Source organism: Bidens hawaiensis, unplaced genomic scaffold, assembly GCF_021521415.1.
Source record: "Bidens hawaiensis isolate Kalapana, Puna unplaced genomic scaffold, B.hawaiensis_p1.1 tig00007035_1, whole genome shotgun sequence".
Lineage (NCBI taxonomy): Eukaryota > Viridiplantae > Streptophyta > Magnoliopsida > Asterales > Asteraceae > Bidens > Bidens hawaiensis.
The window spans coordinates 558,070-574,251 of record NW_027491481.1 but is presented as its reverse complement, the minus strand read 5'-3'; the positions used below and the strand labels follow the sequence as shown (position 1 = coordinate 574,251).

At 35.5% G+C, this 16,182-nt stretch overlaps 1 long non-coding RNA gene and 1 pseudogene across 1 annotated transcript in view; one reads left to right on the top strand and one right to left on the bottom strand.

Moving 5' to 3' along the window:
* LOC143634227 (uncharacterized) overlaps nucleotides 1-16,182 on the bottom strand; it is a 287,183-nt gene that overhangs the window by 215,845 nt on the left and 55,156 nt on the right. The gene's annotated exons all lie outside the window — the stretch shown is intronic.
* LOC143634237 (linamarin synthase 2 pseudogene) lies at nucleotides 624-14,648 on the top strand (annotated as a pseudogene).

Below are 16,182 nucleotides of genomic sequence, written 5' to 3'. Positions count from 1 at the left end.
GTGACGGTTGGAGCCTTTGAATCATATTGGTAACTGCATAGTAGGAGGGAACAGTTTCTTTGGGAAACTTTGTTGTTTATTCGCCGAGTGATTAAAAGAAAAAAAACCGTTAACAATACACTTAAAAGACTTGTACAATGATGCAGACTTGTACCTTATGATCCACACTTAGATTTTCAATAAAATTTATATCAAATCGTCGACAAAAATAGCTCGTGTAATCGGTATGCTTCGTTTTTTATGACATAATATATTTAAAAAAATCAGAAGAAAAATAAAAAAATAAATAAAGTTGTCAAATAGAGATTAAAGATGAATGGGCAAACTTATAACTATACTTTAAAGTTAACAAAATGTTAGTAAAGATGAAGGGGAAAACTTGTAATTATTCTTCAAATTTAACAAAATGTTAGTAAAGATAAGGGGTCGATTTTGTAACTCTATTGATGAAATTGAAAGACACGTGATATTTAAAATTTCAATAACCATTTTGCCCCACTTAATCATGCTTTATAGGTTGTATCATGTGTTTTATGGTTTGTAAATCCCTTAAAGCAAAAACGTCTTAATTTGCCATCATAAAATGTATTATATATAGTAAAGATAGAGATAAAAACAAAAAAATGGGTTCCACTTCCATAACCAAATCCCATGCAGTGCTAGTCCCATACCCATCACAAGGCCATGTAACCCCTTTCATGAAGCTAGCAAAGCTTCTACACTCCCATGGCTTCCACATCACCTTTGTCAACACCGAATTCAACCACCGCCGCCTCATCCGTTCCAAAGGCCCCGAATCCGTCAACGGCTTGCCAGATTTCTGGTTCGAGACCATCCCAGACGGTATGCCTCACTCGGATATAGACGCCACTCAGGACGTGCCCATGCTATGTAACATGACTAGAAAGACATGTTTGGGTCCGTTCAAAGAGTTGTTGTGTCGGTTGAACTCGTTGACCGGGGTTCCTTCGGTCAGCTGTGTTATAGGAGATGGTGTGATGAGTTTTGCCATAAAGGCAGCTATGGATTTAGGGATTCCTGAGGTTCAGTTTTGGACCTCTCCTGCGTGTGCTTTTATGTGTTATTTGCACTATAGAGAGTTTATCAAAAGGGGGATTTTTCCCTTTAAAGGTTGGTGTACATATCTAGTATATGCTAACATAGACATATAATATAACGTATGCATATTTAGGGTGCACCTTTTTATTTGATTAGGTTTGGTTTGGTTTGGTTTAAATCTATACCGGAAACCATAACCAAAATTCCGGTTTTCAAAAATATTACAGAAACTATGGTTGGATTAACCAATTACCTACCTTGAATGTTACCATTTTGACTTTTTGGTTCCGTTATGGTTGGATTAACCAACTACCTGCATTGATTGTTAGGCTATATGTAGTAGAAGGACTACAAACACATATACTGCAACGACTTGTTCTATGTGACACCCGGTAAGCATAAATAGGATTTTTGTTTTAGGATTGTAGTGGTATTATAGTACAATATACATACACACACACACAAACACATATAGTGCTTGGATCAAATACAAAGGAAATTAGCATGCTAATTGTGGGAATCAAATCAAGTAGTTATATATACAATTAGAGTAATTATGTGATTATATCATAGAGTAATTACATAATTACTATATATACATATATATATATATATATCACATACTAAATAAAATAATATTAAACCAGAAAACAACTTAGGCGACATGTATTTGTCGCCCTCATCATTATCACCCCAACTTAGGCGACATGTATTTGTCGCCCTCATCATTATCACCCCTTTTGTAGCCTGGTGGATGGTGTTCCCCATCAAAAGTCGCCCTTATTGTCCATTTTTATAGCCAATTACGCATAGCCTTACCAATCGACTTTTTAGTCGAGTCTAGCTAGTGGGTATCATAACATCTAGTAAATGTGTTTTTTTTTAAATAATTAAGAGTTTCAATCTCATGATAGGTATTGAAATAGATTTACGATTAGGTTTAGTGTGTCTATTAGTTAAGTTGTTTAAAAAGTCACCTTTATTATTGACATGTCTTAAAATAAATAAATAAAATAAATTTTGTTCTCTTTTCCTAATGGTATTAATTATCTATCAATTCAAGATAAAGTTAAAATACAATGCAAGATAAAAATAAAAATTGTGAGAATGATTTGTAATTACACAAAAAACCCCTTAAAAATAAATTCAAAAAAATAAAAAAAAATCATAACTCAAAATATAAATAAAAAATGAAAATATTTAAAAAACTAAAACTATCATTCTCGTTCAAATAAAATAAAAAACAAATTTGACAAAAAGACACAATACCGAGATCAAAAACACAATGACGAAAATGAACGAAAGACACAATTATAACTAAATAAAGATACAATAAATCGCAAAATATAATATAATTCCGAACAAAATATAGCACAATGTTGAGTAATATAACACAATATGAAGAAAAAAAGGCACAGTGTCAAAGAAAAAAAGCATCATCAAGACGAAAATAAACACAAAACACAATAATATACAAAAAGACACAGTGATTGTTTCACTCATCATTGTGTCTTTTTTTAGAACGATAAAGACTGTGAAACATTTTTGTGTTTTACTTTTTTTGTGTTTTTATCTTTTCATCCTTCTCATTTTTATTCTCCTTTATAGAATATATTGACCAATCAATCTAATTTGGTTAATACTCTTTTGTAAACCCGTCACTATAACCGAACCAATATAGTTATTAGTTGGTTATCAAACATTTAAAATGAGCTATCATTCACAACTACAACAGACAGTTGTAGCATTAGCGATGGATTAGTGGAAACCAGATTGTCGCGAGGTTAGCGACGGTAACAAAAAGCTTCACAAATCCAGCCGCTAGAGTTACGGCCACAGATTCAGTTGATAATATTGCGACAAGCTTTCAGGATGCTAAAGCAGTTGTATAATTATTCTGGTTACAAAGGTTATTTGCCACTAGAGTGACTGCGAGAATTTGACGGTCACATATTAGTCGTTTTTGTTAGTTATGGTTTTATAATATCTTTCGGTTGCCATTTAGTTGGTTTAGTTCGTTTTTGTTAGTTATGGTTTAATATATGCATTTCACCTTACATAAAAATTGTTTGAATTTCTAGGATTTGTATATGAACACTAAATATATATATATATCAACCTTTTGTAGAAGATGTTGGCCCAGACGGATCAATCAATCGAATCAAACTAATTTATCAAACAAACGAACACGGGATATTGGGGTGACAACCCTCGACTCTTTTCATATAATCAAACGAATTTCACGAACTTATCAAACATACATGGAGAGGAGACTCCTTAACTCTCTCTTAACCCTCACTCAACTCTCACCAATAAAACTACTAAACTAAACCTATTTATAGACCTACTAAACTTGCTCTCCAAGACATACCTTTCCTAAACCAACTACAATTCAAATAACTAAATTATAACTTAACAAAATAAACCTTTAACTTTACTAATAATTCAAGATTAATCCTTCATTCTGTTGGAATTACGTATGCCCGAGACACATAATTATACTAATGTGGCTAACTGTGTTTGATCCAAGTCGGGTCATACCCAATAACAAGCTAGACGACACCAAATGTATTCTTTTAATGATTTGATCATTTAAATGAATACCGAACACTACGTGTTTAGAAAATTGGTTTTCTAAACAAACACACTTGAGGATTTAAATAAATTATCTGGATAATTTGTTTATATAAATTAATTATTTAATTGGTTAAATAATTACATAAATGTATGTGCATTTTATAAAAATGAGTTTTATAAAATAAGAGATGGAGATATTTAAATGTTAAAACAAAAAAAAAAAAAAAAAAAAAAAAAAAAAAAAAAATAATAACAAAACCGGCCACCCCATGTGGGTGGATGGTTTGTCCATTTATTATTTTGTCCTTTTGTGTTGACATCTCCTTTATACATCTCCAATCACAACACATGCAAAGTATCACTCCTCTCTCCATTTTGAATTCAAGTTTTGAATCAAAAACTCTCTCCTTCCCTCTCCTAAAACTCACGGCCAACCTTGGCATTTTGGGAGAGCTTGGTGAGCTTGTTTTGGTGTTCAAGAATCCTAGCAAATAACTTGGTGTTGTTGCAAAAGGCTTGGGGTATCACTCTCTTGAGGTTTTCTTCTTTGGAGGCTTGCCTTTCATTCATCATCCCCTTCAACAACCTACATCTTCCTATAAGGTATAAGGAGGTACATTTACATTTTGTGAGCATATTGTTCTTGTAATATTGATCCTTGTTCATTGGGTTTTAGTTTTAACATAATGGTATGTTCTTTAACAAGTATTAAGATATAAGCTTCCGTTGCGTTTTCTAGTTAAATATGGTTAACTTGACTTTGATAAACTTGTTTAAAACCCAACAATGGCATCAAGAGCCGGTTACAAGGACTTATGCTCCTTGCATGTTCATAGATTTCGGTTTTTTCATGGGTGAAAAGGGGTCCGAAATTTTGGTGGATTTTACCCCTCATGGTTTTGTAAGATCTTGACATGCATGCAAAGATCTTAGGAAACCATTACTAACATTTGGATGTTGAAAATATCAAAATTGCAAAATTTTGGGGGGGGGGGGGGGTTGAGCCGTAGCCTCCTTTGGGGGGGGGGCTGCCTTTTTTTTTGATGTATTTAGGCATTGGTTGCTTAGGTTGCATGCTTAGAACATTTGGTATGTTTGGATGTGTCATAACCGAAACCGAGACCTTGGATGTGTTGATTGTTGTTATGTGTATGTTGGTTATATTTATTATTCAATATGGTTGTAATAATTCATATTTTAGGCTTGTGTAATTTATTTATTCATAAGTTGGTATGTAATAAATAGATTAGTTGCATTTTCTTTGTTTTAGAAAAATATGTATTAGGATACATTTTTGTAAAAATTGAAGATGCAAGAATTGGTGGATTTGGGCCTTGGACCAAATTTTGGGCTTGTTGGGCCTCACCGGCCCATCATGGGATTCAAGCCCATTAAGCCCATAAATTTCACTCTTGGGCCCAAGAAGACTTTTGGAAGTTTGGAGCCCATTTACAAGCCCAACAAGAACACAAACAACTTGGAAAGGATACTTGAAGCATTTGGATGCAAGGTCAAGTGGGAGTCAACATTCCATCCTTGTGTCATGTTTTGTCCCTTAGGTGAGACTTATGACCTATACTTGTTTCGGCTAACAAGTATGGTCAAACTTAGCGGTTCTCGGTTATGACTATATTTTGCATGTATGCTTGGTTGTTTGTTTTACTTTATGTAATGTGTGGTTGATAGATATTAGGATATCCAAACCGTCACATAGGAACGACAACTAGCATAAAACGGGTTCTAATATATATTTGGTAATATCGCGTCAATTAGTTAATAAAATGGGTTTATTAAAACTAAGCGATTACTCACATATAATAAAATTGGTTTTATTATAACTAGAACCTTGAAAATTGGTTTTCAAAATCGCCATATTACTAAATGCATGTTAGGATATGGCATAATGTTTTTCAAACTAGAATATTGGAAAACTTAAAAATCCCTTTTTCATAATTACCAAGGAAACAAGTCTAACACCATCCTTTTGTAAGACACTTAACGTATTAGGAAACTTTAAATGGGATAAAGGTCACCTAACCATTTTAGAGCAAACTAATATACTTAAGGTAATATTAACATAATTGTGGGATAAAGGTCACCTAACCACTTGTATGTTAATCTTACATGTTTATACAAGTAGGACGACTTGAATTGGAAACCATGTGATAAAGGTCACCTAAGCATGGGGTCCAATGGTGTTGATGGGATAAACATGCCAACACGAAATAAGGATTTCGAATGGTCCCATACCTCTAGAAGTTGCAAAGGGTTGCAATTGTCAAGGTTGACTACCTTGTTAAATCAAATAACGGGATAAAGGTCACCTAACCAAAATTTGATTTATCGTTGGATTCTAGAATTTAATTATTATTTTAAAATTTGGAATAAAAGGGTATTAATAATTAAATTGTTTATAATACTAAAATAAAACTTTGTTAAATTTTGTAGATGGCCGCTAACAATGCAAACACCTCTACCCATAACACCCGTAACCTATCCTTAAGAACCATCCTTGAAAAGGATCGTCTAAACCATAATAACTTTATGGATTGGTATCGCAACTTGAGAATAGTTCTCAAGCAAGAAGAGATATCATATGTCTTAGACGATCCCATTCCCGACGAGCCTAACGTGGAAGATGAGGAGGCTTATTACGATTGGGTTAAGTACACCAAAGATTCGGTGCAAGCCTCTTGCCTCATGTTGGGAACTATGATTCCCGAAATCCAAAAGGATTTCGAGCATCATGGGGCATACGACATGATAACTCAATTGAAGGAAATGTTCCTTCAACAAGCTAGAGCGGAACGTTTCGAAACGGTTCGAGCGTTTCATGCATGTCGTATGGAGGAAACCCAAAGCGTCTCATCTTATGTCCTAAAGATGAAAAGCTACATTGAAAAGCTTCGTAGGTTGAATTGTCCCGTCTCTAATGAGTTGGCTACGGATTTGATCCTCAACTCTTTGACCAAAAGGTTTGAAACCTTTGTCATGAACTATAACATGAACGGGTGGGACAAAAGCATTGGTGAGCTTCACGCAATGCTAAGAACGGCCGAAGCGGGAATGGGTAAAAGGGTTTTACCCGTTCTAACAATCAATGAAGGCAAAAGGGGACATAACTCCAACCCCAAAGCAAGTGTTGCTAAGGGCAAGGGCCACGTCCAAGGAAAGGGAAAGAGGAAAGCCATCACGCCCTACAAACCGAAGGAAAAGAAGCAAAAGGTTGCGACGCAAGATCCATGCTTTGAGTGTGGAGAGATAGGTCATTGGAAAAGAAATTGTCCGACCTATCTCAAAGCGTTAAAAGATAAGAGGGATGCGGAGCAAACCTCAGGTATTATCTTTACTATATATGTTGAACTAAATGTTATTTCTTCAAATACATGGGTACTTGATACCGGATGTGGAACTCACATTTGCAATTTGTTGCAGGGGTTCAAAAGAAGTAAGCAACTCAACAAAGGGGACATTAGTCTCTTTATGGGCAATGGAGCAAGAGTTGAAGTCCAAGCTCAAGGAGACTACATGTTAAAGCTTCCAAGTGGTTTGGAAGTAATTTTGAAAAATGTTTTGTATGCTCCTAAGTTAAGGAGAAACATTATTTCCGTGTCCCTTTTAAAACAATGTGGCTTTGATCTTAAGTTTATTGATTATGATATTCATGTTTTGATGAATGGCATATTTTATTTTAAAGCTATACCCATGAATGGTATATATGAAATAGATCAAAGTGGTATGTCACATAGTAGTTCAATGTATAATGTCAACACCAAGAAACTCAAGAAGGACTTGGGTGATCCCTATCTTTGGCATTGTCGCCTTGGACATATAAGCAAGAATCGCATGCAAACTCTTCGCAAGAGTGGTATTCTAGAAACCAATGAGTTTGATTCATTTGATGTATGTGAATCTTGTTTACAAGGCAAAATGACAAAGCAACCCTTTAATAAAACTTTTGAAAGGTCAAAAGAATTATTGGGTATCATACATTCGGATGTATGTGGTCCTTTTAGACCAATGACTAGGAATGGTGAAAGATACTTCATTACCTTTATTGACGATTATAGTCGATATGGTTATGTGTACTTAATGAAACACAAAGATGAAGCTTTTGAAATGTTCAAAGACTTCAAAGCTGAAGTAGAAAGACAACTCAAAACCACAATCAAAGTACTTCGTAGTGATAGAGGAGGTGAATACCTAAGTAGTGTTTTTCAAGATCATCTTAAGAGTTGTGGAATTATTTCACAACTTACTCCACCTGGAACACCACAACATAATGGTGTGTCTGAAAGGAGAAATCGTACCCTATTAGATATGGTTCGATCGATGATGGCTAGAAGCACTTTACCTCTATCATTTTGGGGCTATGCTTTACTTTCCGCTGTTCGCATATTGAATATGGCTCCAACCAAGAAAGTGGAGAAGACACCTTTTGAAGTATGGCATGGAAAGGCTCCATCGCTATCATTCTTAAAAGTTTGGGGTTGTGAAGCTTATGTAAAGCAATACACCCCAAACAAATTAGAAGTCCGATCCACTAAGTGTATCTTTATAGGTTATCCTAAAGATGATTTAGGATATTACTTTTACGATCCTAGTGAGCAAAATGTTATTATTGCTCGAAAGGGTAAGTTCTTGGAAACTAAGTTCCTTGAGGAAGGAACTAATAGTAGAACAGTGAAATTTGATGAGGATCAAGAATCACAAGATGATACACAATTGGTTGATACTAGCACTCAACAAGAGGTTGTTGAAAGTGATCAAGTGGTTGATCAAAACACACAAAACGTTCGCAGATCTGGTAGAATTAGCAATCCACCTGAAAAATATGGATTTTTTGTAGAAGGTTGCTACGTGGTAGATTCGGATGAACCAACCACATACCGTGATGCAATGTCCAAGAATGATTGTGACGAATGGCTTGAAGCCATGAACGTTGAGATGCAATCCATGTATGACAACCAAGTTTGGGAATTGGTTGAACCACCACTCAACTCCAAAGCTGTTGGAAGTAAGTGGGTTTTCAAAAGAAAAACGGATATGCATGGAAACTTGGATACTTATAAAGCAAGACTTGTAGCTAAAGGTTTCACTCAAACTCAAGGGGTTGATTATGATGAAACTTTTTCGCCTGTGGCAATGCTAAAGTCTATTAGGATATTATTTGCCATAGCCGCACATTATGATTATGAAATTTGGCAAATGGATGTCAAGACCGCTTTCCTAAATGGATATCTTGAGGAAGATGTCTATATGGTTCAGCCTGAGGGTTTTGTCGATCCGAAACATCCTAAAAAGGTATGCAAGTTAAAGAAATCAATCTATGGATTGAAACAAGCATCTAGAACTTGGAATCATCGTTTTGATGAAGAAATCAAAAATTTTGGGTTCATCAAGAACGCTGATGAGGCTTGTGTGTATAAAAAGGCTAGTGGGAGTATAATTACCTTCTTAGTATTGTATGTCGATGACATTCTACTATTTGGAAATGACATTCCAACCATGGAAAGCGTTAAGGCTTGGCTTGGAAGTAGATTTTCCATCAAGGATCTTGGTGAAGCTGCCTATATTTTGGGAATAAAGATCTATAGGGATAGGTCAAGGCGCTTGATAGGTTTGAACCAAAGTACATACATTGATAAAATCTTGAAAAGGTTCAAGATGGAAAACTCCAAGAAAGGTTTTGTACCTATTCAAAGAGGGACCATATTGAGTTCAGCTCAATGTCCAAGCTCAAAGGGTGAGCAAGACATGATGAAACAAATCCCATATGCTTCTGCTATAGGATCCATCATGTATGCGATGATATGTACTAGACCGGATGTGTCATGCGCTTTGAGCATGACAAGCAGATACCAACAGAATCCAGGAGACAGTCATTGGATGGCTGTTAAGAACATATTGAAATACCTTAGGAGGACTAAGGATATGTTTCTGATATATGGATCTGGTGAGGAGGAACTCGCTATAAAAGGTTACACGGATGCGAGCTTCCAAACTGATCGAGATGATTCTCGATCACAGTCTGGGTATGTGTTCACTCTTAATGGAGGAGCTGTCTCTTGGAAGAGCTCAAAACAGGAAGTGGTAGCATTGTCCACTACAGAATCAGAATACATCGCCGCTTCATTAGCAGCTCAGGAAGCTGCATGGTTGAAGAAATTCATTACTGATCTAGGGGTGGTCTCTTCCATTCAAGACCCCCTAGAAATCTTTTGTGACAACGAGGGTGCGATTGCACAAATCAAGGAACCTCGTTCACACCAAAAGACAAGGCACATAGAGCGGAGATTCAACTACATAAGGGATGAAGTTGAAAAGGGAAAGATATGTATTCGCAAAGTTGGAACTGATCAAAATCTTGCGGATCCATTCACGAAGCTCCTAGAAAGACCGAAACATGAGCGTCATGCGAGTGGCTTAGGACTTCGATATTCTAGTAATTGGATTTGATCTATTTTGTATTTACGTTTAAAAGACTTTTGTAATTTAACTTTTATATGATTATGGAATCTTGAGTTAAATTCTAATTTTGCATGTTTAATCCATGAATAAGTTATCTTATTCTAAAAGTCCGTAGTCGATCACATTTGTGGGAACAAATATGAAGCAAGACTATTATGAACTAGGATTGGTGGATATTCATAAGGAATGAATATGGAGCATAGGTTTGCTGCCAAGGTTCATAGATATTTGTGGGATACAAATATTGGACTGACCCGCTCTCAATATTACTACATGGAGTCGATTGACTTGATCATTAGTAATTTTGAGTAAAGGAGAATTTCATATTATCCTTAGACCTGAGATGTATATTGGGTCTTGATTTTCACCAAGTATTACACTTTGACTCTCCCCTTCGCTATTCGTAAAAGATGGTACATAAGGATGAGCTCAGGTGGAGTATAAAGTGATAGTGAGAGGCGTATACAGTCAAGACGGAATTTGTTCCTCTTATGTGTTGAGAGTTTAGATGTCTAAGGCCTGATAAAGTTGAATTGTAAAGAGAATGATCACCTATGTCTCTTAGATTCAACATGACATCTAGTAACAAAGGGATATAATGATAGATTCACCTAAATCATATCAAGTAAGGGACTTGAAGGGATGATGTTATTGAATGGCACTTCGTCAAACACATTAGGGGTGGTGAACTGTTGTTAGGCGGTATTCACCACTTGCATTAATTTTCTATGTATCTCGTGCAAGTGGGAGATTGTTGGAATTACGTATGCCCGAGACACATAATTATACTAATGTGGCTAACTGTGTTTGATCCAAGTCGGGTCATACCCAATAACAAGCTAGACGACACCAAATGTATTCTTTTAATGATTTGATCATTTAAATGAATACCGAACACTACGTGTTTAGAAAATTGGTTTTCTAAACAAACACACTTGAGGATTTAAATAAATTATCTGGATAATTTGTTTATATAAATTAATTATTTAATTGGTTAAATAATTACATAAATGTATGTGCATTTTATAAAAATGAGTTTTATAAAATAAGAGATGGAGATATTTAAATGTTAAAACAAAAAAAAAAAAAAAAAAAAAAAAAAAAAAAAAAAATAATAACAAAACCGGCCACCCCATGTGGGTGGATGGTTTGTCCATTTATTATTTTGTCCTTTTGTGTTGACATCTCCTTTATACATCTCCAATCACAACACATGCAAAGTATCACTCCTCTCTCCATTTTGAATTCAAGTTTTGAATCAAAAACTCTCTCCTTCCCTCTCCTAAAACTCACGGCCAACCTTGGCATTTTGGGAGAGCTTGGTGAGCTTGTTTTGGTGTTCAAGAATCCTAGCAAATAACTTGGTGTTGTTGCAAAAGGCTTGGGGTATCACTCTCTTGAGGTTTTCTTCTTTGGAGGCTTGCCTTTCATTCATCATCCCCTTCAACAACCTACATCTTCCTATAAGGTATAAGGAGGTACATTTACATTTTGTGAGCATATTGTTCTTGTAATATTGATCCTTGTTCATTGGGTTTTAGTTTTAACATAATGGTATGTTCTTTAACAAGTATTAAGATATAAGCTTCCGTTGCGTTTTCTAGTTAAATATGGTTAACTTGACTTTGATAAACTTGTTTAAAACCCAACACATTCACCCCCTTAATCTTGAATTGTTTATCTCTTTTGTACCACCAAGGTCTTGAATTCCCAATAGTACTCCCATCTCTTCAATTTTAATCATTGATTGATCTTTAACCTTACTTTTTAGTTGTTTGTAACAAACTTGTTTAACAAGTTCATCATGCTTGTCGTTCAAACCATCCACATTTATCTCACATACCACTTCATTCTCCACATTCTTATTTTTCACTTTTCTTTTCATTCTTTGCTCATCAAAACTTGCATATGTGTTATTCTTTCTTTCTTTATCAAACCCTATTGGGCCTTTCATTATGAAAATTCTTCTTAACCTTTCATTCGGTTCTAACCTTCCATCAATAATTGCTTGATTGTTAACTTTCACACACAGTTCTAAATCTGCATAATTGTTAGCTGCATCATTCCTTTCATTTTATATAATATCCTTCCTCTCATCATTATCAGTAGCAGATTTCTTGCTTCCTTTCTGCTCACTTATCTTATCAATTTTCTCATCTTCAAGGTTGTTTGAGTCATAAAAACATACCTTAAGATTCTCCATCATCTCCTCTTCTTCTGAAGAAATTCTTTCTTTTTCTTCATTCAACCTTTCTGTGCCTTCACTTCTCAAAACAACTTTCAAAGCTTCTTCATTCTCTGTAGCTTCCTGAGCTTCATTATTACGTGCTTGTTCTTCTTGAACAATAGCATCCAATCTTTCCTTCTCAACGATCTTATCCAATCTTTCTTTCACAGCGGCTTCTTGAGCTGCTTTTTCATCTTTTACGTTTCTTACATAATCAACTCCAAGATATCGAATCTTCAAAGAACGCCATACTTCCTTAGCATTCATGAGTATGCCAACTTGTACCAAGATATCTTCCGATAGGGTTTGACATATGAACCCCAACGCTGTATACATCTTCCTTTCATCTACAGCTACGTCGACTGTAGGTTCAATAACTTCCCAAAAACCATACTCTTTCAGAAACCCATCCATCTTGGTTGACCATACTTTGTAGTTCGATTTCGTCAATACTGGAAGTCCTCCAATCATCATCGTTTCTTTCCTATCTTTACTTCTTGTATGCTATTCTAGTTGGAATTGATTCCCAATCTCGAAACCAATCTCCAATAAATAACCAAACCTCACAAACTTTAATTTAAATCATCAAAAACATTCTTCATTACCCAACAAACAAAATATTAATTACTTCACCTTTTAGATAGTTTTCCAAAGCACCACAACAAGAGAAAAATAGACTGCTTCAAACTTTGTGTGTCGTTCAAGCCAAATAATTGTGTTAATTAATTCACACAATATCAATTGCAAAAGAACAATTGTGGTGTATCTTTGGCGGCTAAAACCAAAAAATAAAACTTTCTGGACACTTTGTGAATTTCGATCTCTCAAAAAATATATTATCACTTTGGTCAACGAAAAATAAAAAAGAAACCTACCCCATCAATCTGTAATGTAATTGATGGTGTAACTTGTTTGTTTCCCCGATCGAACAATTCTTGCTACCAGGTTAAGAACAAACTTATTGGCGAAACCTCTCAACCGATCAAATTCTTCAAAAAATAATATCACGAACTTTACGTGAATCTCGCCGTAGCTCTGATACCAATTGTTGGCCCAGACGGATCAATCAATCGAATCAAACTAACTTATCAAGCAAACGAACACTAGATATTAGGGTGACAACCCTAGACTCTTTTCATATAATCAAACGAACTTCATGAACTTATCAAACATACATGGAGAGGAGCTCCTTGACTCTCTCTTAACCCTCACTCAACTCTCACCAATAAAACTAATAAACTAGACCCTATTTATAGACCTACTAAACTTGCTCTCCAAGACATACCTTTCCAAAACCTACTACAATTCAAATAACTAAATTATAACATAACAAAATAAACCTTTAACTTTACTAATAATTCAAGATTAATCCTTCAGACGATAACTATTTGACGGATGGCACGCTAGAAAAACCAATTGATTGGATCCTAGGGATGACCAATATTCGTTACAAAGATATTCCAAGCTTCATCAGAACAACGGATCCGAAAGATATCATGTTTGATTTCGTGGGAGAGGAAGCCCAAAATAACTTAAACGCACCCGTGATCGTCTTCAACACGTTTTATGCATTGGAAAACAAAGTATTAGAAGCAATTGCTTCAAAATTCAATCACCCAAATATATACACAATAGGCCCTCTTCCTTTACTAGCCAGATATGTACCGGACGACAGTCCAGTACAGTCACTCAACTCGAGTTTCTGGAGGCCAGACTCGAGCTACACTGGCTAGACCAAATGGAAGAAGGGTCTGTGATCTATGTCAATTATGATAGTGTGACTACCATGACTGACCAACACCTAGTCGAGTTTGCGTGGGGCCTGGCAAACAGCATGGAACTGTTTTTATGGGTGGTTCGACCTGATGTGACTATGGGGGATTCGGCCGCGTTGCCAGAAGAATTCTTTGATGAGATTAAGGATAGAGGGATGTTGGTGAGTTGGTGTGATCAAGAAAAGGTTTTGGCTCACCTGTCGGTTGGTGCGTTTTTGTCACATTGTGGGTGGGACTCAACTACTAAGAGTATACTTGAAGGGGTTCCTTTGATTTGTTGGCCGTTCTTTTCGGACCAACAAACGAATTGTCGGTTTTCTTGCACCGAATGGGGGATCGGGATGGAGGTTAATCATGACGTGAAGAGAAATGAAGTTGAAGCTATTGTTAGGGAGATGATGCAAGGGGATAAAGGGAAGGAAATGAGAACAAATGCCAAAGAATGGAAAGGAAAAGCAAAAGAAGCTATTGAGATAGGTGGTTCATCATACAAAAATTTTCAGAGGTTTATCAAGGAGGCCCTTCATTACCTTGCTTAATGTTGAAGAAAGTTTTGATTCATGAAAAAGGGAGATGTGATTGATATTTATGATTTTCTTTATTGTCTACATGATGTTTGTTTTTTCCAATGTGTGTAGCGTATGGACGTAAACTCTTTTACATTTTAGGAGATTTTGTTTGTGCATGTTCTTTTGTTGGTATGTCTATTTGGATTCTATGATTTCATATGTGTTGGTATTTGACTACGTCACTTTATCACTATATGTTTGGTTATTTGCACATGTATATTTGTATGTTGAATGATTTGGAGCCGGGGGTGATGTAGGAGCATTCGGTTCATTAAGTCGGTCAGGCCCGACCCATCTCAAATGTTTGTTTTTATTTATAAATAGGCTTGTTAGGTCTTTTTGTTTAGTTAGTTTATGATTTTGAATAAAGAATTTGTAAGCTTTTAAGCTTGTTCACCTAATCATTCAGTTTTAATCGTTTGAATGAAATCATTGTGTTCTTGAGCAACAAACAACGTATATATGGTAGGAAAGTATCTATAGTAACTATAAAAAAGGGAAATGAAGACAAGAAAGTATCATGCAAAACCACCAACCCTAAGATAATGATGTGACACAACGAAATGAGTTTCTAGAAGTCCTTAACCTTAGTTACACGTCTTGACGAAAACTTATCCTCGAGATGTCCTAAAATACACACAAGTCAACAAATCATGCATAATTCACTTATCCCAGGTCAATTTAGGTATGAATATACTCCTCCCCTCCACAAATATGTCATCGCCTCTTCATATGCCCATACCGTGCATATCTAATTTTCTCTACTAATCAGTATTTATTATTTTACTTATGTTATTCTTTAATATCCTTCAGTAATCGAAAGTCTCTAAAAAGGAGGTAAAAATTTCCAACCTATCAACACTTGTGTCTTGGTGGTAGGAAGACTTGTGTTTTCCAGTGAAGACCTAAGTTTGACCTCCACTTGTGTTATTTCGGTGGCATGACAATGAAAGATTTAAGTTAGTCAAGAGAATTTGTCCTTCGAACGGCATAACAACTGTTAAGTGACAGACTAACAGCTGATATGGTTTCTCGAGAGAACTTGCATTCCAAACTATGAAACCCGCATAAACCCGGTCAACAATATCTAACTTCAATTCGGGAAGTGCTGTAGAAAAATAAAATTTCTGAGCTAGTTCCGTCAATCAAATTCAGTTCCGTACGTTTACTCAAATCGCTTAATAATAATAATTTGCTTTGTCTAATATTTCATCAATATAACATGTTATGCTTGATAGATTTTATAAGCGTTGTTTGATTATTATAATGTTAAAGTATTACAAATGCAAATATAATCTTGTTTTTGCAGCAGAATGCAACCAACCAACCAACAATATCCGAACAAGATTTTGCTTGATCTGCCGACTTAGCGTGTGTGAGAAATGTGATCATGAAGGTCGTTGTGATCAAAAGAAACTTTTGAATAACAAACCATTTGCCGATGCAAACTGTCTTCCAGATTGCTCTAGAAGATTCTTAAAATGGCGTCTTCATTCAAATTTCT